This window comes from Puma concolor, chromosome D4, assembly GCF_028749965.1.
Source record: "Puma concolor isolate L17-30 chromosome D4, mPumCon1.1.hap2, whole genome shotgun sequence".
NCBI classification, from domain to species: Eukaryota; Metazoa; Chordata; class Mammalia; order Carnivora; family Felidae; genus Puma; species Puma concolor.
This window is the reverse complement of record NC_141679.1, coordinates 72,221,367-72,248,130: the sequence shown is the minus strand read 5'-3', so window position 1 is coordinate 72,248,130 and position 26,764 is coordinate 72,221,367. Positions and strand designations below refer to the sequence as shown.

The window sequence follows — 26,764 nt, the reverse complement described above, 5'->3', positions numbered from 1 at the left end:
GGAGGCACAGAGTGTTCTCATGCACCGCCTGGTGTTCTAAGGAGAGGCATTGAAGAGAGAAGTTGGGTAGACAGAAATCTAAAGCTCCCTGGAGGAATTTTATCTTCAGGAATGGGAGCATCATTTGAACGTCTCTGCTTATTCAAGGGAATGTCAACCCTTGTGTAGGACTTTGTCACCGTGACCTTGGGAAATGCAGTCTTGGCAACTCTTCTTGAGTGTTTGGCCACCTCAGAGTGGAGGACCACAAATCACAAATTCTTATCTGATTTAGGAATTAGAGACCTTGCTGAATATCTTCTTTAGGAGTAAGGATCAGCTCAGGTTTCATGTCTAAAAATATTATTCCTGTAAGAGTTACTGTAAAACATACTTAACATTCCATTAATTTTGGAAAAAAGTTTTAAGCATGTCCATTTTTGTTATAACAGACATTAGTGGACTATTTAGGGCTTATTCTAATACAAGGAAAATGTACTTACCCAATTATTTGCTTACCTAGATCCTTTCCTTTATCGTCCCATTTTGATAATAGAATAACTCAGCTAGTAAAAATTTTTCAGTAAACATATCTTAAAGAATTTAAAACTGTTCAACTCTTCTAAAAATATGTTTCTTAGTGTAAAAACGCTGATTAGAATATTCTCTAAAATGCTTAAAATGTTTCTGAAGCCAGACATTATGAAACCATTGCATTATGGCAATATTTAAATAACAAACCCACTCACGTTTGCAGTTCCCCATTTTCCATTTAATCATGTTAATTTATGGCCTGTTTCCACTATGGTCTCTTTTATGGTCTACTTCTACCTAGAGTTAACAAATGTGTTTTTGTTTCTACTGACCATTTTCTTTAAAAAAAATTAATTAATTTTTTAATTCAAGAATAATAAACATCCAGTGTTATATTAGTTTCAAGGAGGTTGGACTTGAGGCAGTAGGGAAATGTAGGAACAGTGTTGGCATGCTAGATTGCTATTTCAGGGAGGCGCTTCTCCACACAGCCAGGAGAAATGGTGGTTGGTGGAAGCGACTGGGATATCCTAGGGGGGATAATGAAGGCCTGAATTAAGGCAGTGATAGTGGGTTTGGAGGGAAGGAGGCAGATGTGAAAGATATGTAATAGTGGAGTCACCAAACATTCACCAAGATGGAGGAATAAGAGCGAGTAAGGAGGGCACGGGAAGTGTACGAATTTGCTAGGGCTGCCATAACGAAATGCCACAGACTGGGTGGCTTAAACAATGGACATTTTTCTCACAATTATGGAAGCTAGAAGTTCAAGATCAAAGTGTTGGAGGGTTGGTTTCTTCTGAGGCATCTCATCTTGGCTTGTAGATGGTCACCTCCCTGTATCTTCACATCTTTCCTCTGTGTGTACATGTCTGTGTCCAAATTTCCTTTCCCTGTAAGGACACTAGTCGTATTGGATTAGGGCCCACCCTGATGACCTTATTTTAACTTAATTACCTCTTTAAAGACCCTGTGTCCAAATAAGGGTAGATTTTGAGATAGTAGGATTTGGAACTTCAATGTATGGCTCTTTGGGGGACACAGTTTAGCCCGTAACGGGACGGCCACCTGGTGATTCTAGTGTGCTTCCAAGTTTGAGAGGAGTGGTCTAGAGTGTGTGTGGTGGGTAAGCCAGAGAAGACACGTGCAAGAATGGTGCAGATTATTCCAGTGATGGGCTATAGGGGAGAGCAGGAGGGGAAGGGCAGAATTTAAAGAGGGTTCTTGCCTGATACTGACTTCTCCATGATGGATGCAAGAGTTACGGAGTCTATTTGAAAGGATTAGAGGCTTAGAAGAAATTCCATGAGAAATGAAAGAGAGCAGAGAGAAGTGGCAGCATTAATGGCTGCTGTTGGGGGCTCTGCTGAGATTAGAATACATTGATATCTTCATCTTGTCCTTAAGTTTTCTCCATGGGACCCCTGGAGGCTGTGAGTGGAAGCAGAACAGGAGTTTGGAGTTTAATCAGAATTGGGGTGTTAAAGAGCAGAAAGGAGCATAGCAGGCTGGTGTGTGGGGAGCTCAGGGGGTGGACTGTAGCATTTTGACTGGACAGGGCTGATGAGCCAGGGAATTGGAGGGGTGGGAAGCTGGGTAACTTGATCCAAGGCCAGATGTGTGATATGTAGAACAGCTGTATGGATGTCCAATTCCAGTTAGAAAGGGGGATTTTGAAGTGTCATGGGGGGAAATTCTGGGTAATGAGGGGCTAAGCAGAGAGGTCAGACTTTTGAATATGTTGAAATTGCCCTTGATAATGATTTGCTTAACGATTGAGTGTTTTGGAGGAGGGAATAGAGGGTAGGGGCGATTTACTAGATAATCTTTAAGATCCTTTCCAGCCTCATGATTTAAGAAATGTCATTTTTCTGAGTCACTATCTTCACCGCCCCCCCCCCCCCCCCCCAGCTTTTGGTATTTTAAAATCAGAGCAATCTAGAAAGTACCCATTTGACAATTCCAGTTTTATTGATCCCCTTGTAATTGTAAATGTTTGACAGATTATGGAATCCACTAATGCCTGGTTCGTAGAGTTCACACAGGGTGAAGAAGTACATTGGTCAGAAAATGTCTCCACCAAACTGCTGGCTTTTGAGGCCTATCATGGGCAATTGTAACAGGAAAGAGAGGAGTTACTGAAATTCTTTTTAAGGTAACATTAATTGGATTCATCTTTTACCACATGGTAAGGGTCATCGTTATTACATTTACCATTTCGGGTTTGGAATTTAGCCTCTTTATTGTGGATTTGTTGGTCCTGGGCATTTTCAGATTTAGTTTTGTGGTAGGATGTTTTGTCTGCAGTCTGCATCTGTATTTGGCAGTAGAATGAAATGTAGTTTTAAAAAACCAGAACCCAAAACAACAGAAAGAATTGTATGGGCCCATTTTGTGTTCAGTGTTAGGATTTCTTCTTGATATGTGAGGAAAGAATGCACCCCTGCATATAAAAATGATTCTTGAGTTTTTTTTTTTGTTGTTGCTCACGTTGCCACAAACGTGGACATCAACTACTTTGATGTCGAGGTTGCTTACCTGGGGAAGAATGTATTCTCGGTTGCATAAAGCTTAGTTTGCGTACAAGAAAACTTGACAAAATTCTGAGAGAGAAACGAGAGAACCTTCGCAGAAGCTACAGGCTGAATCCAAGTGGTGTTTCCTGCAACCCCTTTCTCTGTTGGGATTTCCTCTTTCTGTCCTCTTTTGGCAGGTTCCTCCAAATTGAGCAGTTCTCAGCTTTTTACCACTTATCTCCAAGGATCAAGTGTGAATAAATAATTGCTTTAGGCTGTTTATTTCCCCAAATTTAGCCCCACTTAATACTCTGCCCCTTTCCTCATTCTTCTACTACATCCCAGATACTGTTCTCCTTTTTAGGGACAACCTTGGACTGGAACTAAGAGAAGAGATTACCATTACTTGGTTCTAATCCCAAGTTAGCCATCAACTGAAACCAATTTAGATTATACTGGTCTTTTCGTTTCTGCCTTTATGGACTGCCAGGAGTTAGAGGGTGAGGGAGATTTGTGTGTGGCAAAGCCACAATAATTGAGCAATCATGGGGTAGGGCATTGGTGCTCACTCATTACTTTGCATCACAATCACCAGAGAATGTATTTAAGATGCAAAGTCCCAGGTCCCCTGACAGTGGTTCCGATTCATGCAATCTGGGAAGGATCCAGGACTTGGCATTTTTCAGAACATGTGGGCCACATGATCTTGGAGAAACAATGGATTACAGGACTTCAATTTTTATAATTCTTAGATTCATAGTAATAGTATTTTCTGAAGCTGGGCCCATTTGAAATGGCGATTCTACCAAAATGTAGACTTTATTTCATTGCAGTATGTTCTCTAAACACCTCATATATGAAAATTAACATGAGTGCAAGTGAGAGCTTGGTTTCACCGTATTTTGGCTTGGACAGAACCATCCAGCAAGGGTTCTGTACTGTCAATAGTTTTAGATGCCACCCTTTGAGAATAGCTGTGTTCTGAGTGGAGAGTGAAAAGGAGTTCTCTGAAGGATCTGTGAAATGCGTTGTGAGAGAGGAAAGAAAGAAACGGATGACCTGATCACTACCTTCCTCTGCCTGCTACACCAAGTGTTTGAAGGATGAGATTCGGTGTAATTACAAAAAAGCAGCAACTACATACACCAAGAGAGAATTTCTAGTGAGTAGCCTGCCCAACGACTTCATGGCTGGCCTTGGAAGGTAGTGAGCTTCCCATCATTGGAAGTCTGCAGCAGCTACGGGAGAATGTAGATGAGACTAAAACATTGGATAAGAGGTTGTACAAGATGACCTCAGAAGTTTCCTTTCAATTGGGAGATGCTATTAATTTTACACACAGCACTCTTAAAAGTTCTAGGACACTATTCAAGAATCCAAGGCTAAAGAAGACTAGGTAAACTATAGTTGGTCGATTGATTATACACACATACACTTCTGCACACTGATGATAAATGCCAGGCTAGTTTGGGGTTGCTTTTGAAGTTTATTATTTGCAGGTGTAGAACCTCTTAGTTTTCCCTTGTAATGTTTCTGGAAGCAAAGTGCTCTCTTGAACTGTCTTTGATGATTTGATGTTTATACATCAAGTCTGCTGTGAATTTGGAAAGCACTGCAGAATCACTCCTTGAGAGATCAGAGGAAGACTGGATAGAATAAATTCAAAGTTTTGTCCTGAGACTTTGTATTCCTGTTCTTTGGCTTGGGATCTGCTTGTAGGAAGAGAGGGGGAGTCATGACATTTTGTGTGAAGTCAACCAGGCAATGTGAGGTTTTCCTGTCATTAGCTAGTAATAATGCATATTGAAGTCTCATAAAAGTATGTTGCCTATGATAAGAATCTTTATTTCTGAATAAATTAGAGATTCAAATCTGGTTTCTAGTTCGAAGGCATTACATACCAACACACAAATCGTGTATCTGATGCGGATTTTGATGTCCTTAAAGAGAAGTGATAGCTGCCATGCAGTGTTAGCTTTGCCCCCTTTTCTTGTTTCACTGGTCTTTTCTCCTTATATTGAAAGGCCCTAGTAAATGTTGACTTTTCCCCTCTAAATGCCAATAATTGTAAATTTTAATGTGTTTTAAGATAGATGGTTTTAGTTCCTGTCTTATTTTCCTGGTTCTCGTTTCCACTGCTCTGATTCCCAAGACTCAAAATTGGGGCCAGATGTGTGTCAACATTGAGAAACCCTGACTGGCCCTCTTGTTCTCTCCCTCCCCTGATATTAATGCAAGAAGGAAACGGCACCACCAGGGATAGCCACTGTTAACATTCTTCTCTTATTTCTGCCAGTCATCCCCCTGCAGATTGCTTATGAGCTCTGCGCATATTTTTGTTGTGAGCTTTAAAATTGTAACATTTAAAGGCCACGCTTTCCCATAACATTGTAAGTCTCTGCAAACACTGTATATAAATGTGTGGATATGCCACATATTTATTTTCAATTTTGATGATTTTAAAATGGCGTTTTCTTGCACAAAGTTCTACCAGAATTCTAAGACACCTGCTTCACCCATGTATCCATATGCATATGTTATTTGCATATTTTGAAACAAATGGAAATGTATAAAATGTAAACAACCCTAATAAAATAACAAATGAAAATTTGTAAAATATAAAAATCATAAATCACGTAGCAATTTAGCATCTATAGTAAAACCACTGTTAAAATACCAACTCTTTTATTCCATCTATATTTATGCATATAATTTGTTTGATCATGGATTAGAAACTATAAGTAAAAATCATTCAAATTCTTACAAACTAGAAATATTAGCTGTTAGCAGTTTGGTGTGTTTCTTCATGTACTCAAATACATAAATATGTTCAGCACTATTTTAAAAAGTTTTAGTAACTTTTCTTCTTATAAAAGTGACATATAGTTCCTTGAAAAAGGTTAAAGAGTATAAATAAAAATTTTTTCCACTTAAAAATAAGCATAAACTAACCATTTTATTTATTTTTTATTTTTTCAACGTTTATTTATTTTTGGGACAGAGAGAGACAGAGCATGAACGGGGGAGGGGCAGAGAGAGAGGGAGACACAGAATCGGAAACAGGCTCCAGGCTCTGAGCCATCAGCCCAGAGCCCGATGCGGGGCTCAAACTCACCGACCGCGAGATCGTGACCTGGCTGAAGTCGGACGCTTAACCGACTGTGCCACCCAGGTGCCCCTAAACTAACCATTTTAAAAACCAATTCTTCCTGGGCACCTGGGTGGCTCAGTCAGTTGAGCGTCTAACTCTTGATTTTGGCTCAGGTCATGATCCCAGGGTTGTGGGATTGAGCCCCAATCAGGCTCTGCACTGATTATGGAGATTGCTTGAGATTTTCTCTTTCTCTGTGTTTTCCTCTGCCCCTCTCTCTCATTCATGCTCTCTCTCTAAAACAAAACAAAACAAAAACTCCCAAACCCCTAGTTCTTCTAAGTATGTACACATGTCTGTAAACCCACACTTCTTAAAAATGACCCTAGAGCATATACTGCTTTTTTTTTTTAATTTAAACATTTTTGTGTCAATAAATGCTCCGTTTTGGTGTGGATTTCTTTTTGATTTTTCTATTTCTTGAATCTGAGAATTCAAATCTACCACCAATTCTGGGGCATTTTTGTGCATTATTTCTTTGACTAACATTTTATTCCTGTTCTGTCGGTCTTCTGGTTCTGGATGTCTATTTAAATGTTCGAAACTTTTTTGTCATCTTTCCTACCTCTAACCTCACTTTCAAATTTCATCTGTCTGTTTCTGTCTTCCATTCTGTGTTATTTCTTTGTAGTAATGTTCCCATTTACTAACGTTCCTGTTGGTTGCATTTAATCTGCTATTTCATTCACTCATTGAGTTTCTAGTTTGAAATACTATGTTTTTCATTTCTAGAAACTGGATCTTTTTCAGAGTTGCATGGTCATTTTTTAATATATCACACCTTTATATATCCTCTTTGATTGTTAAACATATGAACATTTTTATTTTATAGGTTGTATCAGATAATTCCATTATCTATAGATTTTGTAGGCCTGACTCTACTTGTTGTTTTTAATGATTCTTGTATGTGTTGGCATGCTTCCTCATGTGTTTTGTGATTTTTTTTTTAAATGTGATCTCATGCTTCTAGGAATTTTTTTTTTGGGAATTCTTTGAGAACTCAAAGTGCATCAGTTCGGAAAGAACTTGTATTTCCTTCTACTGGATGACTTGAGGCTGTCGAGTCCTGTCACATCAGTTTAAATGTTCAGCTTGAGCTTTCTTGAGTGGCCACGTAGATTGTGTGAATTCAAGCCCCCAGTCTACTAAAGATAAGTGTCTGGATGTAAATTCTCAGGGGGAGACTCTCTCCTATTTATATTCAAGTCTGAGACAGTCCTATTTCCTCACGCACTTCCTATGTGATGCGGGTCAGTATTTTTTTCCCCACAAGTCACCTGTGTGGGTGGGATGTCCTAAGTTTTTGTAGAGGTCTTTGATCTGACTTCGATTTTTCATTTGCTTTATGCCTGTGAATTCATCTGGGATTGGGATGTAACTGGTTACTCGGTTCAGTGTTCTTTTCACCTTCACTGATTTCCTAAAACGTTTTGGCTTTCCAAGAGTTTCATGACTTTTTTGGGCCAACTTGGCTAGGCATTTATGAAGGCAGGGGTGTGTGTGTGTGTGTGTGTGTGTGTGTGTGTGTGTGTGTGTGTGATGCATATGTGTACATACTCAGCAGTTTTAGATGACTTTGTACTGGAAGGGTGTTCAGGATATTTTGTCTTCAGTATTCCTGGCAAGTAAGTCTAAAGTGGGACTTTTTAATAGTAGGACACGTTTCATCCTTCAATTATATTTTTATTTACTTAAATTATTCCCTTCTTTGGAACCATAGGGTTGCTTTCAGTTTCTCTGTTATAAACATTGTTGTTGTAATGGATGTCCACATATATATGTCTTAGCATACGTCATTGATTATTTCCCCAGGATAAATATCTTGAGGCAGAATTGCTAGGTCAAAGATTATGCTTGTTTGGTTTTTGATAGATGATAGCAGAGTCCTCCTGAAGGATCAGGATGATTGTTCCGTATTGAAACTCATGTTCATAGTACTCGAAAGTGCCATGCTTTATTAATACTGAGTGTTCGCTCATCATTTCTTTGAAAGGTGAATTATAACTTTTTCTTATGCTTACTGACCATTTGTATTTCTCATATAAATTTCTGTTCATGTTTATTAATTGTTTTTCTATTAGGATGGTTATTTGTAGGTTTACTTTATTTGTTTAAGCTATATATATCATACATAATTCTTTTAAAACTTTTAAAATGTCAGTGGCTTTTCATATGATCTAAAACATTTTTCCAGTGCGCATTTCCTTTTTTTTTTTTTAATGCAAAGAAGCTTTAAATGTTTAGTCACCTTTATCAATCTTTTCTTTTATGGTTTTGCTTTGACATTACGCTAAAATAGCCTTCTCTTTCTGTACAATTATATAAATGTTCTGTTATGTTTTAGGTCTGTTAAAACTTTATTTTTTATAGAAACTGTATTTGTTTATGTGATGTAAAGATCTATCTCTCACCGTAGACCACTGTGAATTTTTATTCATGTCGATTTGCCTTGGTACCTGTTTGGAGGTATGAGTTGGATAAAGCCAAATTATTTGGAATTTTTTTCATATTGAGACTGTTACTTTTGGAAATAGAATTGGCATAATAATGGAATTGGTAATGTAGATATTTATACAGGCAATGTTAACTCCAAATTCAAAATGAAAAGAGCAGGTGAGTGTGTTGAGGAAGAAGGAATGAGCTAAGGGATGTGTTAAAGTAGATTAAGTATAATGCTTAACCACCACAGGGTCATCTTTCTACCAATTTGTGTATATTTTTTTCTTTATCTTCCTAGTGATCATTGGGAATAGAATGTTTGGGGTTGACCAGCAAGGCTCTTGCATTGTTGGGGTTTGCAGTGATTTGAGAAAGCTGAGAGGTCTCTGTTACTAGCACATTGTTTCTTGTGTGATGACCTTTTGTGTGTATTGGGTGGTCAATAAACATTTGTTGCATGGATGAATGAATGAAGGAGATTCACTGGTTAGGAAATATAGTTAAGTTGTATTTAAATACTTTGCACTTAGGAGTAAACCAGTTCTTTAGTTCATTCTTCATTTCTCATGGCCATATGTCCTCATTCATTTTTCCTTTCATTATTCATTTCATTATTGAGGACTGTCTGTCAGGCACACTGGGCATTAGTATAGAGAGAGAATTATGGTGCTGACTTTGTCCTCAGGGAGCACAAAGTCCAGCAGCTGTGTCATAAATCAATAGAGTTTAATGTGATGACTGTTATCTTTTGTGTACAAGGTGCAGAGATGATGGCATATACAAGGGCGCACCAGCTCTCTACTGGTGGTGGTGGTGGCGGCGTGTGTGTGACTAAGAAGACTTCTGAGACTTGATAATGAAAGATAAAGAGGAGTTAACTTTGTGGATAGGTAGTGGAAGAGGGCATTTTAATCAGTGAAAATAGAATATGAAAAGACATAAAATAATACGGTGTTTTCTACAAACTTTAAGTGGTTTGGTTGGTAAATAATGGAGGACTTGATCATGCAAGAGGCAGAAGCCAGATTATGGGGGATCTTGTGGAGTGTGCAGATGAATCTGAGTTTGTCTACTCCCTCCCAGTTCTTGACAATTGATAGGATTTCCACAGTTTTTTCAGATAGATCACTATGGGAGGCTAAATTGGAGAGGGGGCAGAGAAGTGAAATAAGATAGAGATAGGGATTCTTGCAATTGTCTAGGGGACATGACCTGAACTAAGTAGGTGATGGTGGGCACTGGAGAAGAGAGAATGGCTTTGATCTATTGGAAAGTGTTCTCGCCAAGATTTAGTGGCATGCTCAAGATAGGAAATAGGAAATTGGATTTGGGATATTTTAAAATTTGAGGTCCTTAAATTACATATAGGTCAGTTGGAGTGTGGGAGGATGTTCTGGAATGAGGATGCATATTAAGGAAGCATCAGCCTGCAAATGTCTGTGGGATCCACTGGTATGAAAAAGCTGGCCTAGGAAGAGTGAGCAGAAGAGTAGTAAAGGGCTGAACAAAGAACTCAGGGTTGCACCAGCATTTCCAGAGAAACAGAGGAAGAGGATCTTGCAAAGGTGCCGAGGAAGAGCTGTCAGAAAGTTGGTTAAGAATCAAGGGAGCATGGTGTCATAAGTAGGGCAAATGAAACAACAAAAATAGTGAACAACAATGTAAAATTCCTTTTCCAGTAAGATAAGGACAGGGAAATATCCTTATTTAGAGGAAAGTGATATTTTATCAAAATTTTGAGTGGTGAGGGCAGAAGACATAGTGTATCATATAAGGATGCAGAAGCAATGAACACAAGCTCTTCCTTCAGTATTCTTGGCCTTAAAAAGAGAGGGTGGTGGAGGAGACAAAGGGGGGAAGAGGAAAAAGTAGTAGCTGGGCTTAAGGGAGTACTTGTCTGTTTTCTTTTTAAAATCAGAATCATGTTTTTATTGAGGACTGGGAATGGAGGTGAGAACAAAGCTGAAGGTACAGAAGAAAGAATAAAAATGAAGCAAACTTTAGTTCAAAACTAGAGATGGCCAACTGAGGACTAGGATGGATGGGGAGAAATGTCTTCCAAAGTCAGTGTTGGCCAAAATGACTGTTACTGTCATTGGAAGATGAAGGTTTTCAAGGCATACATTTACAAATGTTTATGGGCACAAAGAACTATGGCAGCTGCCTGCTGGGTGTATGAGAGAGCCTTGATTATGTCTTCATGGAGCATTTAGTTGGCTCTTTCCTTCTAAGTCTGAATTGTTGGCATAAACTTTATTGGAATCATTAATGAGACTATGACATTACTAACAGTTTAGGAACACTGTATAAAAACAACAGTTGGCACAGTGTTCAAAGATATATCGGTTGCTACTTTTGGATTATTTTTTTGGCCTTATTCTGGTTTCTATTACATTCTTGTTTCTGTGAGCCAGGAGAACCTGAAGTACAATCAGAGGTGTTGGGGAATAATGAAGATCTGTGGCTTTCACATCTTGCCTTCACTCCCATAAAGACCAGGTTAGTTTTGGGGTGCCTGGGTGGCTCAGTTGGTTGAGCGTCCAACTTCCGCTCAGGTCATGGGCTCATGGCTCATGAGTTCGAGCCCCTTTAAGTGTAGTGCCTGCTTCGGATCCTCAGTCTCCCTCTCTCTCTCTCTCAAAAATAAAGAAAGGAAAAAGAGACTGGGTTAGTTTTCATACTCTAGCTCACAGATGGCTGCCTTCAGATGGATGGTGCTCTTGGGAAGGAAGGAAGCTCCTGGTCCTACCACTTTGCATGGACACTGGGGTGACTCTGCCTGTTCTGTGATTGCTGCCACCACTTTTAGTCCCTGAATCCCAAATACTAGTTCACGTCACTCCATCTCCCCGAAACGGAAGGAAGTTTTCCTTCCATGTAGGAAAACTCTAAGGCATTCTCAGAGATGCCTTCACATTCAATGAGCGGCACTTCCCACTAAGCAAATTTTATATTAGGTTTGCCCAGAGGATAGGCTCTAGATGATTTGTGTGCCATCCTGTTTTTCTCGCTTGGGCCAGCCTTTTTCTGAAGAAGCACCTGTGAGTGTATGCTGTGAACTCTCTTCTATCTTGGAGTATTCTGGCTTGCCCACTAAACTCTACGGATTGCGGCAGCCATAGTCTGTCCTTTTTTTGTTGAGAATCTACTTCTGTTGTTTAAATACTTTCCTATTGATTCCATGGGGCATGGGGATTCCACTTATAAATGGGCTCCTGATGAGCTACTTGGATTTCCAGAGTTCCTGATGTAGGTATGCAAATTGGGCTTCCTGTAGCCAACACTCCATATTAAAATTTTTTTAATGTTTGTTTATTTTTGAGACAGAGAGAGAATGAGAATGAGAATAAGCAGGGGAGGGGCAGAGAGAGAGGGAGACACAGAATCCGAAGTAGGCTCCAGGCTCTGAGCTGTCAGCACAGAGCCTGACACGGGGCTCAAACTCACGAATCTTGAGCTCATGACCTGAACCAAAGTCAGATGTTTAACTGACTGAGCCACCCAGGCTCACCCCGCCCCCACCAATACTTCCATATTTTAAAGAGAATTCGCACACCCCTCATGGTTTAGACTTTGGGTAGACAAATATTTCTAGAGCCTGGCCTTTGTATTCCTCTTTTACTGACAGTTTTAATTGTGTTGTTCTATTAGCCTTGGCAGGAACAATCCTATCTGTATTTATGGCTTTATATCCTCTGGTTTATTTAACTTTGATTAGGGATAAGAGAATGCTCACCTATTTGGCTCTCAAAAGCTGATGGATATTGATTTGCATTTATTCTCACTATTCTCCTGTTGTTAGTTACCTTTGTGTGGCACTTTTCCTCATTTTTAAAGATAAGTTCTTTCTGAAAAGTGTTCTGGTTTTGTTTGATTAGCTTCGACATACAATGAATATTGTCTGGTAAAATTAAACTTATTTTGCCTTAAAGTAACTACAACATATACTCCAGTATTACAGTGATTTATTGTTTGGCGTGCAGAGTGAGGTGGCTTAGAAGTTCAAAATTGATTTCTCAAGGGAATTTTACAAGGACAGCATAACAGAGCAATGTGGATGAATATGTAATTGGAGCCTGATTCTTTTTAAGGAATTTACTTAGGACAGCTCAGCATTTCCATGCATTTACTTTAATGTTTTAATGTATTAATACTTTGATGTATTAAAAATGAGGAAAGACAGTGAACAGCAATAGTGGATTATGAGCTTCTTATCACTAACATTCTTAATGTATACTTTGATCTAGCTAGATCTCATTCTGACTCCAGAATGACAGAACTTTCTGGAGACTACATTTTGTAGAAGAAAATAATCCTACTTCAGTTTTCATTAAAAAGTAATAAAGCTTTTTTCCACTTCACAATTCTTGTGGACAGCGTGCCAGCACTGTCCAATAGAAATGTTTGCAGTGATGGAAATGTTCTATTTTTGCACTTCTCCCCATTACGACGCATGACCATCATATTGGACGGTGCAGGCCCTGACCTTGGAGTTAAAATCATCCCCTGTTATGAGCTGTACGGCTCCACTGGATTCAAAAGGCTTTGCCTTTTGGGCAGGCACAGTTGCATGCTCAGGCATGAGAGTATGGTTGGGTGAGTGGTTCGGGACTTGGTGGACCCTAGCCTTGCCTCTCCCCTAGCCACACACCCTTCTGCAGTGAGCAAATGGCACCATTGGCGAGGATGGTTCCCCTGATTACCTCCAGAAGCTCTGTCCCTTAACTGCTGAAATGGAAGAAAATCCTGGCCCCATACGGCAAAGAAGTCTCCCCACTCAAAGTGGGGCCCATTCTTTCCCAAGTTATAAATCAATACTAAGAGACTTGGCTACGTGTAGTAATAGACAAGGAGATTCTTCATGTTAGAATTCTTCTTGTACCCAGATCTCTTTAGAACAGCCTTGGGTTCTCTCACATTCAGGAGGCCATGAACCTACCAATAGATTCTTTATTGTGCTCGCTGACTTACGAAAAAAGTTCTTTCCACAGACTTAGAATTATTAAAAGTGATGGGAGAAAGGGGAAATATGGATTGCTACCTGGTTGTTTCAGGAAGAAAAGCTGCACAGTACAGGGCTGTTCCCCGTTCTCTTTGGAACCCACTCTTTGTGCTGGAATAGGAGGTAGAGTGGAGGATGTCTGAACCTTCTCACTTCTAGTTCTTTTTCAGCAAAGCATTCACTGGACGTTGACTGATTTTAACTTACTCCACCTTCACTGTACTTAATAGATATCACTCCCAGGATTATTATTATTATTTTTATTAATGGGAGGCTGTTATCCTTGGTTTCAGAGCCGTGTTGAATTTTTGCTTGTCTTTATGTGCATTTTAACTGGAAATTGGGTGGAGACATATCAAGGAATTTGGGCTGATGTCATCTTCATTCAGAAATCAGTTTATGACCACTTGCACAATTTATTGATTTAACCAAAGCTTTTGATCCCAGTGAAATGGTTCTTGAGTTGAACTGACCGATATCAAAGATTTTAGACTTCAGTGTTTAAGAGGATGGATAACAGCCACCTTGAGAAGCATGTAGTATATAGGAATTTTCTTTTGACAGATCAAATTCCATTTCCAAGTGATATAAAACCTATCTGTGTCCACATCCCTCTGCCTTTTTAAAAAATTTATAATCAATAACTTAGAAACCTTTGTATGAACCAGATATTTCTTTACAGTGGAGCCATGGTAAGGTCTCACGCTCATGAACAGGAAATGAATTTAAGAAGCCTCAAACCTGTTGGCTGATCTTTCCTTTTAGGAGAGCGTGCTGTTGACTTTGTCCATGTGAAAGCTGTTGGTTTTGGCATGCACCTTTCACCATTCAGATGGACAGCATTAAATTGCTTTATTCCACAGGTCAATTCATATAATGGTGTGGTGTGTACATTTTTAGCTCTCTTATTCTTGTGGACACACACTGGGATTGAGTCCTCAAAAATAACACGTTCTTAGCAGCTTCACTGAGTATGTTTTGTTAATGTTCAGGATTTATAAATGGTAACACCTGCACTCAGATCTTTTCATCAGTGGTCTGTGGAGTTTCAATTAGTCTTTATTGAAATAATTCAAAAGGTTCTTCCTAAGAAAATTTCTGGAAGTCCTCATAATTGAATAGGTAAAGTAGTCTTCATTTTTTCCCCCTTTTTTAAATTTAAATTTTAGTTCACATACAGAGTGATACTGGTTTCAGGAGTAGAATTCAGTGATTCATCACAAGTGCTGTCTTTAGCACATCACCCATCTAGTTCATCCCCCACCCACCTCCCTCCTACAACCCATAGTTTGTTCTCTATTATTAAGGGTCTCTTGTGGTTTGTATCCCCTCTTCCCTTTTTTTTCCTTCCCTTCCCATGTGTTCATCTGCTTTGTTTCTTAAATCCCACATATGAGTGAAATAATATATTTGTCTTTCTCTGATTGACTTATCTCACTTAGGATAATACATTCTAGTTCCTTCCACATTGCAAATGGCAAGATTTCATTCTTTTTGATGGCTGAGTAATATTCCATTTAGATATATAACCACATCTTCTTTTTTTTTTTTAATGTTTATTTATTTATTTTGAGAGAGAGATAGTGAGAAGGGGAGGGGCAGAGCAAGAGGGAGACAGAATCCCAAGCAGGCTCCTCACTGGCAGCGAGGAGCCCAATGCAGGGCTCGAACCCACAAACTGTGATATCATGACCTGAGCCAAAATCAAGAGTCAGACGCTTAACTGACTGAGCCACCCAGGTGCCCCAATATAACCACATCTTCTTTATTCATTCATTAGTCGATGAACATTTGGGCTCTCTCCATAGTTTGGCCGTTGTTGATAATGCTGCTATAAACACTGGGGTGTATGTACCCCTTCAAGTCTGTATTTTTGTATCCTTTGTGTAAATACCTAATAGTGCAATTGCTGGATCATAGAGTAGTTCTATTTTTAGTTTCTTGAGGAACCTCCATATTGTTCTCCAGAGTGACTACACCAGTTTGCATTCCCACCAACAGTGAAAAAGGGTTCCCCTTTCTCCATGTCTTCACAAACACCTGTCCTTTCTTATGTTGTTAATTTTAGCCATTCTGACAGGTGTGAGATGGTATCTAATTGTGGTTTTGATTTGTATTTCCCAGATGATGAGTGATGTTGAGCATCTTTTCACGTGTCTGTTAACCATCTGGATGTCTTCTTTGGAAAGTGTCTATTCATGTCTTCTGTCCATTTCTTAACTGGGTTATTTCTCTTTTGGTTGTTGAGTTTGATAAGTTCTTTATAGATTTTAGATACTAACCCTTTATTCGATATGTCATTTGCAGATATCCTCTCCCATTCTTTCAGTTGCATTTTAGTTTTGCTGATTGTTTCCTTTGCAGTGCAGAAGCTTTTTACCATGGTGGGGTCCCAGTAGTTCATGTTTGCTTTTGCTTCCCTTGCCTTCAGTGATGTGTCTTAGTAAGAAGTTGCTGCAGCTGAGGTCAGAGGTTGTTGCCTGTCTTCTCCTGTAGGATTTTGATGGTTTTCTGTCTCACATTGAGGTCTTTCATTCATTTTGAGTTTAGTTTTGTGTATGATGTAAGAAAGTGGTCCAGTTTCATTCTTCTGCATGCTGCCATCCAGTTTTCCCAACACCATTTGTTGAAAAGACCATCTTTTTTCCATTGGATATTCTTTCCTTCTTTGTTGAAGGTTAGTTCACTATATAGTTGTGGATCCATTTCTGGATTTTCTGTTCTGTTCCATTGATCTAGGTGTCTGTAATTGTGCTGGTATCATACTGTCTTGATGACTGCAGCTTTGTAATATAGCTTGAAATCTGGAATTGTGATGCCTCCAGCTTTGCTTTTTTTTTTTTTTGAAGGATTTATTTGGCTATTACTGGGTCTTTTGTGGTTCCATACTTATTTTAGGATTGTTTGTTCTACCTTTGTGAAAAATGTTGGTGGTATTTTGATAGGGAGTGCATTAAACGTGTAGATTGCTTTGGGTAGTATAGATATTTTAACAATGTTTTTTCTTCCAATCCACAAGGATGGAATGCTTTTCCATTTCTTTGTGTCCTCTTCAATTTCTTTCATAAGTGTACTATAGTTTTCAGAGTATAGATCTTTTACCTGTTTAGTTAGGTTTATTCCCAGGTATCTTACTGTTTTGCGGAGTGATTCATTGATTTCTTTTTCTGCTGCTTCATTATTTGTGTATAGAAAAGCATCAGATTTCTGCACATTGTTTTTATATTCTGCAACTTTGCTGAATTCATGTATTCTGGCAATTTTTTGGTGGAGTCTTTCAGATTTTCTACATATCTTGTCATCTGCAAATAGTGGAAGTTTGATTTCTTCCTTGCCAGTTTGCATACCTTTTATTTCTTTTTGTTGTCTGATTGCTGAGGCTAAGACTTCCAGTACTGTGCTAAATAGTAATGGTGAGAGTGGACATCCTTGTCTTATTCCTGGGGAATGAATAGGGGAAAGGCTCTCAGTTTTTCTCCATTAAGGATGATATTAGCTGTGGTTCTTTCATATATGACCTTTATGATGTTCCATCTATCCTTACTTTGTTAAGGGTTTTTTTTTTTTATATCAAGAATGCATTCTGTGTTTTGTCAAATGCTTTTTTTTGCATTCATTGACAAGATCGTATGGTTCTTATCCTTTCTTTTATTAATGTGGTGTATCACATTGACTGATTTGTAAATATTGAACCCAGGAATAAAATTTGTAAACACTGGAGCCCAGGAATAAATCCCACTTGATCATGGTGAATAATTCTTTTCATGTACTGTTGGATTGAATTTGCTAATATCTTGTTGAGAATTTTTGCATCTATGTTCATCAGGGATATTTGCCTGTAATTCTCCTTTTTAGTGGGTCTTTGTTTGATTTTGGAATCAAGGTAATGCTGGCAAGTAGTCCTCAGTTTGGATTACAGTGTAACTTATTTTATTTTTTTTTTTAAAGAAAAGACCAAATTTGCTTTTTATGCCTAGTATCATGAGCCTGTTTTTTTAATCAATAGCTCTGAACACTTATACTTCAGACACTGGTTTACCAGAGACTGGAGTCCTAAGTTATCTACTTTCTAGTTGTATCAAAGACCCATTGAGGTAACTAATATATTAAAAGAACAGTTCAGTGAGTGATTCTCAAAGTGGAGTCCCTGGTACAGCCCCACCAGCATCACTTGAGAACGTGTTACTAAGTGCAAATCGTTGCCCCATCCCAGACCTGCTGAATAAGAAACTCAGTAGGTTGGTGCTCAGCCATCTGGTGTTTGAACAAACCCTCCAATGAAATCTGAATGTTGCATACGTAGTTTGAGAACCACTAGTCTAATACAGTAGTTGACACATCTGGCTTTCAACCTAGGCTCACTTTAGGCACTTGTTAAAATACGGATTCTTGGTTCACATCCACACAGAATCTGATTCAGTAAGCCTCAGGTAGGGCCCAGGAATCAGTGTTTTTATATTCTGTGGCAAAGCCTGCTTTGGGAACCTCTGCTCTCACCTTGTATCATATTAGATCGCTCAGTAGTATACATGTAGAATATAATGCATTGTCTATAAAGACAAATGTCTTTATAGAACTCTGATTTAAGACAGTGGCTTGTAATCAGAGATTTACTTCAGAATTATTTAAGAGGACTTTAAAAATTTAGGTGACCGGAGTCTACTAAAAAGCTCTGGTTAGGGGTGAGGAGAGGTGTTCATTCTTGTGTATGTTCCGGGCTTAAGATTCTCAGCCCTCTGAGAACCATGGATTTTTAAAAACAATTTTATTTATTTTTTATTAAGTTTTAAATTTTAATTCCGGTATAGTTAACATACATTGTGCTATTAGTTTCGGGTGTACAATATAGTGATTCAGCAATTCTCTGCATAACTCGGTGGTCATCGTGGTAAGTGTACTCTTAACCCTCTCCACCTAGGTCACTTACTCCCCCACCTGCCTCCCCTTTGGTGACTAGCTTGTTTTCTATAGTTAGGAGCCTGTTTGCTGATTTGTCTCTCTCTCCCTTTTTCTCATTTGTTTCCTAAATTCCACATGTGAATGAAATCATATTTGTCTTTCTCTGACTTATTTTTTAAAAAATATATATTTAAAATTTATTTATTTATCAGAGAGAGAGAGAGAGAGAGAGAGAGAGAGAGAGAGAGAGAGAATCCCAAGCAGGATCCATACTGTCAGCACAGAGTCCGACGTGGGGTTCCATCCCACCAACCGTGAGATCATGACCTGAGCCAGAATCAAGAGTTGGACACTTAACTGACTGAGCCACCCAGGTGTCCTGATGCCCCAGCTTTATTGAGCTATTATCAACCTATAACGTTATCTAAGTTTAGGATGTACAACATAATGATTTGCAACTTTATGTTGAAAAATGATTACCATAATAAGGTTAGTTAACATAACCATTATCTCACATAATTACCTTTTTTTGTTTTTGGTAGTCATAACATTTAAGATCCACTCTCTTGGGGCGCCTGGGTGGCTCAGTCAGTTAAGCGTCCAACTTCGGCTCAGGTCATGACCTCACGGTCTGTGAGTTCGAGCCCCGCGTCGGGCTCTGTGCTGACAGCTCAGAGCCTGGAGCCTGCTTCAGATTCTGTGTCTCCCTCTCTCTCTGACCCTCCCCTGTTCATGCTCTGTCTCTCTGTCTCAAAAATAAATAAACATTAAAAAAATTAAAAAAAAAAAAAAGATCCACTCTCTTAATGACTTTCAAGTATATAATACAGAATGTTAGTTATAGTCCTCTGTACAGATCTCCAGAGCTTAGTCATTTTATAGTTGGAATTTTGTAGCCTTTGACCTACACCTCCCCATTTCCCTCACTCTCTGGCCCTGGCAACCCCCATTCAACTCACTATTTCTATGAGTTCACTGTTTTAGATTTTACATGTAAGTGAGGGCATACAATATTTGTCTTTCCCTGTCTGACATATATCACTTAGTATAATGCCTTCAGGGTCTATCAGTGTCACCAAAGGCAGGATTTCCCCTTTTTATGGATGAATAATATGCCATTGTACATATATACAGCACATTTCCTTTAGCCTTACGTCTGTCCATGGATAGTTCGGTTGTTTCCATGTCTTGGCTACTGTTAATGTTGCCATAAAAATGGCAGTGCATGTATTTCTCTGAGATAGTGATTTTATTTCCTTTAGATATAAGCCCTGAAGTGGTATTGCTAGATCATATGGTATTTCTATTTTTAATTGAGTAACCTCCATACTGTTTTCCACAGTGACTGTACCAATTTATATTCCCACCAAGAGTGCACGAGGGTTCCTTTTTCTCCACTGCCTCTTGTCTTTCTGATAATAACCATTCTGTAGGCATGAGGTGGTATCTCATTGTGGTTTTGATCTGCATTTCCCTGATGATGAGTGCTGTTGAGCATGTTTTCAGGTATTCATTGGCCATTTGTGTGTCTTTGGAAAAATGTCTATTCAAGTCCTTTTTTTTTTCAAGTCCTGTTTTTAAAATCACATTTTTTGTTTTGTCATTGAGTTGTATGAGTTCCTTATATATTTTAGATATTATTCCCTTACCAGATGTATGCTTTCCAATTATTTTTCTGTAGGTGCCTTTTCATTTTGCTGCTTGTTTCTTTTGCTGTGCAGAGATTTCTTAGTTTGAGGTAGTCCCACTTGTTTATTTTTGCTTTTATTGTTTGTGCTTTTGGTATCATATCCAAAAATTTGTTGCCAAGACCAATTTCAAGGAGCTTTTCCCTTATGTTTTTTTTTGTCTAGTGCTTTTACAGTTTTGTCTTCTATTTAAGTCTCTAATTCATTTTGAGTTAATTTTTGTGAGTAGTGTAAGACAGGGGTACAGTTTTATTCTTATTTTTGTATGTGGATGTCCAAATTTCTTAGCACCAAATTTCTTAGTTGAAAAGACTATCCTTGCTCCCACTGTGTATTCTTAGATTCCTTGTTGTATATTAACTGATCATAATTAATCATTAATTGTGGTCTTATTTCTCAAGCCTTAATTCTGTGTCAGTTGCTTATGTGTTTGTTTTTATGTTAAAAGGATATTATTTTGATTACTGCAGCTTATAATAAAGTTTGAAATCAGGAATTGTGTGCCTCTGTTTATTGTTCTTTCTCAGGACTGCTATGGCTATTTGGGTCTTTTGTGGTTCCATATGCATTTTAGAATTTTTTTCTATTGCTATGAAAAATGCTATAGTAATATTGATAGAGAATGCGTTGAATTGTTAGATGGCTTTTGGTAGTGTGGACATTTTAATAATATTTATCCTTATCCTCAAACACAGGATATCTTTAATTTGTGTCTTCCAGTTTTTTTCACCAGTCTTCTAATTTTCAGCATGTATTTGCTGCCTTCGTCAAATAATAATTCTTAAGCATTTTGTTGTTTTTGATGCCATTATAAATGGGGTTGTTTTCTTTGTTTTTTTGAGGTAGTTGGTTGTTCATATGTAGAGACAAACAATTTTTGTTTACTCATTTTATATCCTGCAACTTTACTGAATTTATTCTAACAGATTTTTGGTGGAGTCGTTCAGATTTTCTGTGTACAAGTTTACATCATCTGCAAATAGAGACAACTTTCCTTCCTTTCTGACTTGGATGCCTTTTGTCTTTTTGCCTAATTGCCTTAATTAGACTTCCAGTACTATATATAGGAGTGGTGAGAGTGGGCATCCTTGCCTTGTTCCTTATCTTAGTGAGGAAGCTTTCAACCTTTCATTGTCAAGCATAGTGTTAGTTGTGGGTTTGTCATATGTGGACTTTATTATTTTGAGGTGTGTTCTTTCTGTTCCCAATTTGTTGAGAGTTTTTGTTATGAACAGATGTAGATTTTGTCAAATGCTTTTTCTGCATCTGTTGAGAGGATCATTTTTATCCTTTATAAATGTGGTTGTATCATGCTTACTGATTTGTGGACATTGAACCCTCCTTGCATCCCAGTGTTAAATCCCACTTGATCATGGTGTATGATCCTTTTAATGTGCTGTTGAATTGGGTTTGCTAAAATTTTGAGAATTTTTTCACCTGTGTTTATCAGGGATATTGGCTTATGTGCTTTTGTAGTGTCCTTACATGGCTTTGGTATCTGGGTAATGTTGGCCTTGTAAGATGAGTTTGGGAGTACAGTTTTTTTGGAAGTGTTTGGGAAGGATTGGCATTCATTCTTTTCTCAGTGTTTGGTAGAATTCACCAGCAAAACTATCTAGTCCTGGCCTTTTCTTTGTAGGGGGGTTTTTGATTACTGTTGCTATTTCCTTGCTCCTGTTGGGTCTGCTCAAATTTTCTATTTCTTTATGATTCCATCTTGGTAGGTTGTATGTTTCTAGGAATACATCTGTTTCTTCTAGATTGTCCAATTTGTTGGCATATAATCATTCAAACTTATGACTCCTGTTCTTATAGAACCTTCTGCAAGCTGGATGAAACTCGTTTGGAGATGGATAGGGTCCAGAAACTGTGTAAGTGATGGAATATCTGCCCTTTGCTTTGAAATAAGCTCATCTGGAGAACCTCTCCCAGCTCTGGGTCCCTGTCTCCTTTGTATTTTCCTGCATATAGTGGGTGTACTACAATTGTCAGTATCCTGGTTGTAGAAGAGTTAATGTTTTCCATTACCAGGCACTGACATAGGCAGTAGGGGAAATCTGGTTCATTTTGTTTCAAAATACACCATACCTCAAATAAGTACAAACAGCTGCAATGCGGGATTGGGGCCAAAAGAAATCAGTGTGGTGCTACAGACTCCAGCTGAGAGGAGTTCATGTAACATGGATCTGAGATCAGGCTCCAAAACGAAACCATCAGGCCCCAGCAGGAGAAGAGTCCTTGCTTGTCATCCCGGTCGCCTCCACAGCCACCACTCAAACAGGGATGGCTCTTGAGAGAGGTGACCGTTTCCTCTTCCCTCTGGAGCCGCTCCTTTGCCGTGGACTGAGCACACCACACTCAGTTTCCGGGAGCCCAGAACCACAGTAGGGTAAAATGAAGAAATCTTGGAACACAAAGGATTTATAGATATGCCTGCTTATTTTATCTCCATGACTTGGCTGAAAACAGCAACCACACTAACCCCGGCCCTACAGCACACTCCTTCCTTTTTAAGCCCCAGGAAATTCTTGGTCAGGTAGAAACTGCAGCCGCCGAGTCTGGTTGGTTGTTTTTCCTTCTCCCGGATTTTTCAGGTAACATCAGTTTAGCAACACTGTTTTTCTTTTTCTGCTTCCTTTTATACCAGAATTCTCTTTTAAATTTTATGCTGCTTTCTCTTCTCTTTGGCCTAGCCATACAATACCTTTCTACATTAATGAGACTTTTTCTGAATGACACTCTCCATTCTTTACATATTTGGATTTCCCCCTGTGATGTTTCTGGACAAGTAGGACAGCATTTTTCAGACTGATGGTTAGATGGTCAGAAGTCTTTCAAGTGGTATCTCACAGCTGTTTTTAGGTCTCCAGCTGGTTTTTAGGTCACATCTCAGGCATTGGGGTTTTGCGGCTACTTTGTGGTTTTATTATCTCGTTGCAGTTTATGAAAAAGGCTTCTTTTCCTTTCCATTTTCTGCTGCTTTCGTGATAAACAGCTTCACAAATACTTTTTTAAAGATACCCACTGTCACATTTAAAACCCTTTCATAAAAGGACAAGAGTTAGACTACCATTCATGTAAGTTAGGGAGGGGCCCTTTTTTGTTTGTTTGTTTTCATAGTTACTAAATCATTGTGAACTGAGCAGGACCATTTAATTCCCTTTGCTTCACATTCCTGATTTCTTCAACAGAGATGATAATATTTGAAATGTTACTCATAAAATTGTATTAATGAACGAGGCCAGCGTTTCCTCACTGACCTCTCAAGTTGGCAGAAACACCTTCGTGAATTCTCAGGAAAGGAAGGTATTTACATATCCTCAGCCCAGCTGGGAATAATTCACGCTGTAGCACAATAGCAGTGTTCTCGAGGTTTCCCTCTATACTTACTGTTCTAAAGAAGTCTGTTTTAAAGAGATATTGCCAGGAGGGACTTCGCTGAGGGAAAGTGGAGTATGTGGAGAGCAGGAAAGGAAATTAAATTAAGCGCCTCATTTTTCCCATGGCAAAGTAGATAACTAGTATTGTATTCAACGGCCTTTATTTTTTTCCCCTCCTCAAAACTTTGGGCAGGATGTCTAAGTCTAGACTTAGGACGTACAGGGTTTTTTTTTTTTTTTTTTTTCTTCCTTTTCCCCAAAGGTAACTTACCTCCAGTTTAATTAGAAATTAGTGAAGGAAACTAGGTTTCTTATTTGGCTCTTGGAAATTCGAAAATAAATAACACGTTCGTATTTTTGAATAGCACGTTGTGGGCCAAACAGCATCTGGAAGCGATTATTCTTGCTGGTAGGCAGAAGAAATTTCATAATCCACCATCTTCAAAGAACGTGGTCCCTTGTCACATTTTCCCTATATCCTGGACACAGAAGACGTCTTAAGGCCACATTGCTGGGATATCTGCCTGTTTCTTTGTTTTGTGTTGCATGTAAATGTATCTCTTTGATACTATAACATCTTTCGCTTTGAAAATAAAGCAAACCTTGGTCGTATGATGCTGCCTGCACTGTTTGCTGTGGTCCAGACTTCTCCTTTTTCAAAAGACCTATTTGACTTTTGGCAACGTGCCTCTTCTACTCAGCCATTTGTCTGAGACGTCTTTTCCTGTCTTCTCTAAAATCAGGCGCATGTGTGTCTGGGGTAGTCATGTAATTTGTAACAATGACTCCTGACCAGATTAAATTTTGAAAAATTCAATTTCTTCTCGGGCATGTCTATTTGTATGTTAAACGGTGACACAGGAACACTTCCTTCCAATTAGACACATTTTCTTTTCTATGGTGGGGCTTCTGCTGCTCCTGCTTCCCCCCCACCCCCCTTTCAGACTTACAGAAAAGTTGCAAATAGAGTACAGAAGTACGAAGGGAACTTTTATCTCACTGAGTCAGTTAAGAGTGAATTGCTGACATGATGCCTTAACACCTCAAATACTTTATATTTCCCTGCATACAAAGATGTTCTTCACGTAGTCACAAAACCACCATCAAAATTAGGAAACGAACATCATCATTGTCATTATATGCCAGCTAATTTTCAGATCGCTCCGAATTGTCCCCAGGTTGTCTCAATAAGATCCTTTAAAGCAAAGGATCCAATCCTGAATCTTGGGTTGTATTAGTTTCTCATGTCTCTTTTTCGTGTCCTTTAACATGGAACATGGAACAGTTTCTCGGTGTTTTTCCCCCTTTTGTGACCTGATCTTTTAGAGGTTATAGGAAAGTTATTTTGTAGCATGTCGCTCGGGTTGGGTTGAACCCGTGTATCCTTCTGATTAGGTTCAGATTTTGAAACTTTGACAGGAGTGTCACAGAAGTGATGCTCTGTTCTTCTTATCGGGTCCTGTCAGGCGGCACATGTCAATTTATTTCAATTTCCCGTGATGTTCACTTTGATGACTTGATTAAGGTGGTGTCTTCCAGACTTCTCCACTACAAAGTTACGGATTTTCCTTTGTAATTAATGAGAATCTTGTGGGAAAGTTTTTGGGTTTATGTCAATATCTCATTTCTTGCCAAACCTCTATTAGTTTATTTATATTAAAATGAACTCATGGATTTCTATTTTATTTAAAAGGTTATAAATTTAACCTTTAAAGGGTTATAAATCTGTTATTGTCATTTATTTTGAAGCTTAAAATTTTTATTTTGGGTCGGGAGGGTGCCCTTCAAGCAAATTTCCTTGTTCTTTTAACATGTGCCCATAATTCTTTGAGTGCTGTCTTATTTTCTGGCAAAACAGGATATTCTGAGTGATCAGTACCACCTCAGGGCTTAATAAATATATATGTATTATCTTTGTATGCTTTTCAAAATGGGGGGATATATAGATATATAATTTCAATACAATTTAATTTTTATGGTATAAAAATTGTATACATTTTTATCATATAAAATTAAATCGTATGTAAACATTGTTTTCATAACTCGATTGGCAAGTATTGTAGTACTGAGTGTTTAGATTGTTTCTGAAATTTGCCATTCGTATATGATAGTCCATTAAGTATCCTTGTAGCAAAATCTTTGCCCTTAGTATTAGTTCTTTACACGGTATAAATTCCTAGATGCCCCCATTGACAGTAACTTTTGCTGTTACAAACTGTTATTCTGGGTGGAATCACTTTTCTTATCATAGCCATAGACTTGTATATTCTGGCCAGCTATTTGGATACTTTGCCCCCTCTCCGATTTACTCTCTTTTCTTCCCTTTTTCCCTTCCCCTCACCTCTACTAATATGAATATGTATGCTCACATTCCTTCTAAGCCATTTGGGAATTCTGATTTTAGAAACATGCACTTGCTCTTAGAAGAAAATATCTTCTGTCTCCTCCATTGGCTGTATTTGGTGGAGTCCAGCTTGGCCCGAGGCTTGGTTATAGAGGTTGTAATTCTCCTTGTCTTGAAACTTACATACTGTGAATACTCCAGCTTGGCGCAGAGGCTCTCTCCTGAAACATTCCTCAGTAAAATTTATCTGTGCTATGCTTCAGGGTATTTCCTCTCTTGGATGCAGATCCTAAATCCCATTAGTCTTTGCACTAGTGTGGATGTTCTATACAAATGACTGAGGGTCCTGGTGTGAGATAGCAAGACCAAGAGCTTAGACATTATGGGTGTTGGGCTGTGGAAAGAAACAGGGTAGCAATAAGTCTGTCCCTTATCCAAAGAGAAATTTGTCCTACCTCTCAAGAGGATTTTCTTAGTCTTTTTAGTTTACTTTTCTTCCTTCATTTCCATCTCTTTTCTCCCTGCTCTCTCGTGATTGAACACACTCACTTACCATTTTTCTCTAACTCTGAAGTCTGTAATTCTAGCCCATTCCTGATCCACTATTACTAAACTACCCCCCTTCCCCCTTTTTCCAAGAATAGGACACAAACTAGCTTGAGTTTGAGACTATATACGGAGTATGGCCAACACATCTCTCGCCTTAGTAGTGACAACGATTCTGAGATTTTTCTGCCAATTGTGTTCTGACAATTCCTGGTTCTTTTGACACATTTCAGGATAGTGTCCCTCCCAGTCAAGAACACTGTTCACAAGTGAAAACTGTATGCCA

The 26,764-nt window shown here is 38.6% G+C and overlaps 1 protein-coding gene across 2 annotated transcripts in view; it reads left to right on the top strand.

The window, feature by feature from the left end:
• Positions 1 to 26,764, top strand: part of LPAR1 (lysophosphatidic acid receptor 1) — a 362,490-nt gene that overhangs the window by 242,485 nt on the left and 93,241 nt on the right. The window lies entirely within an intron of this gene.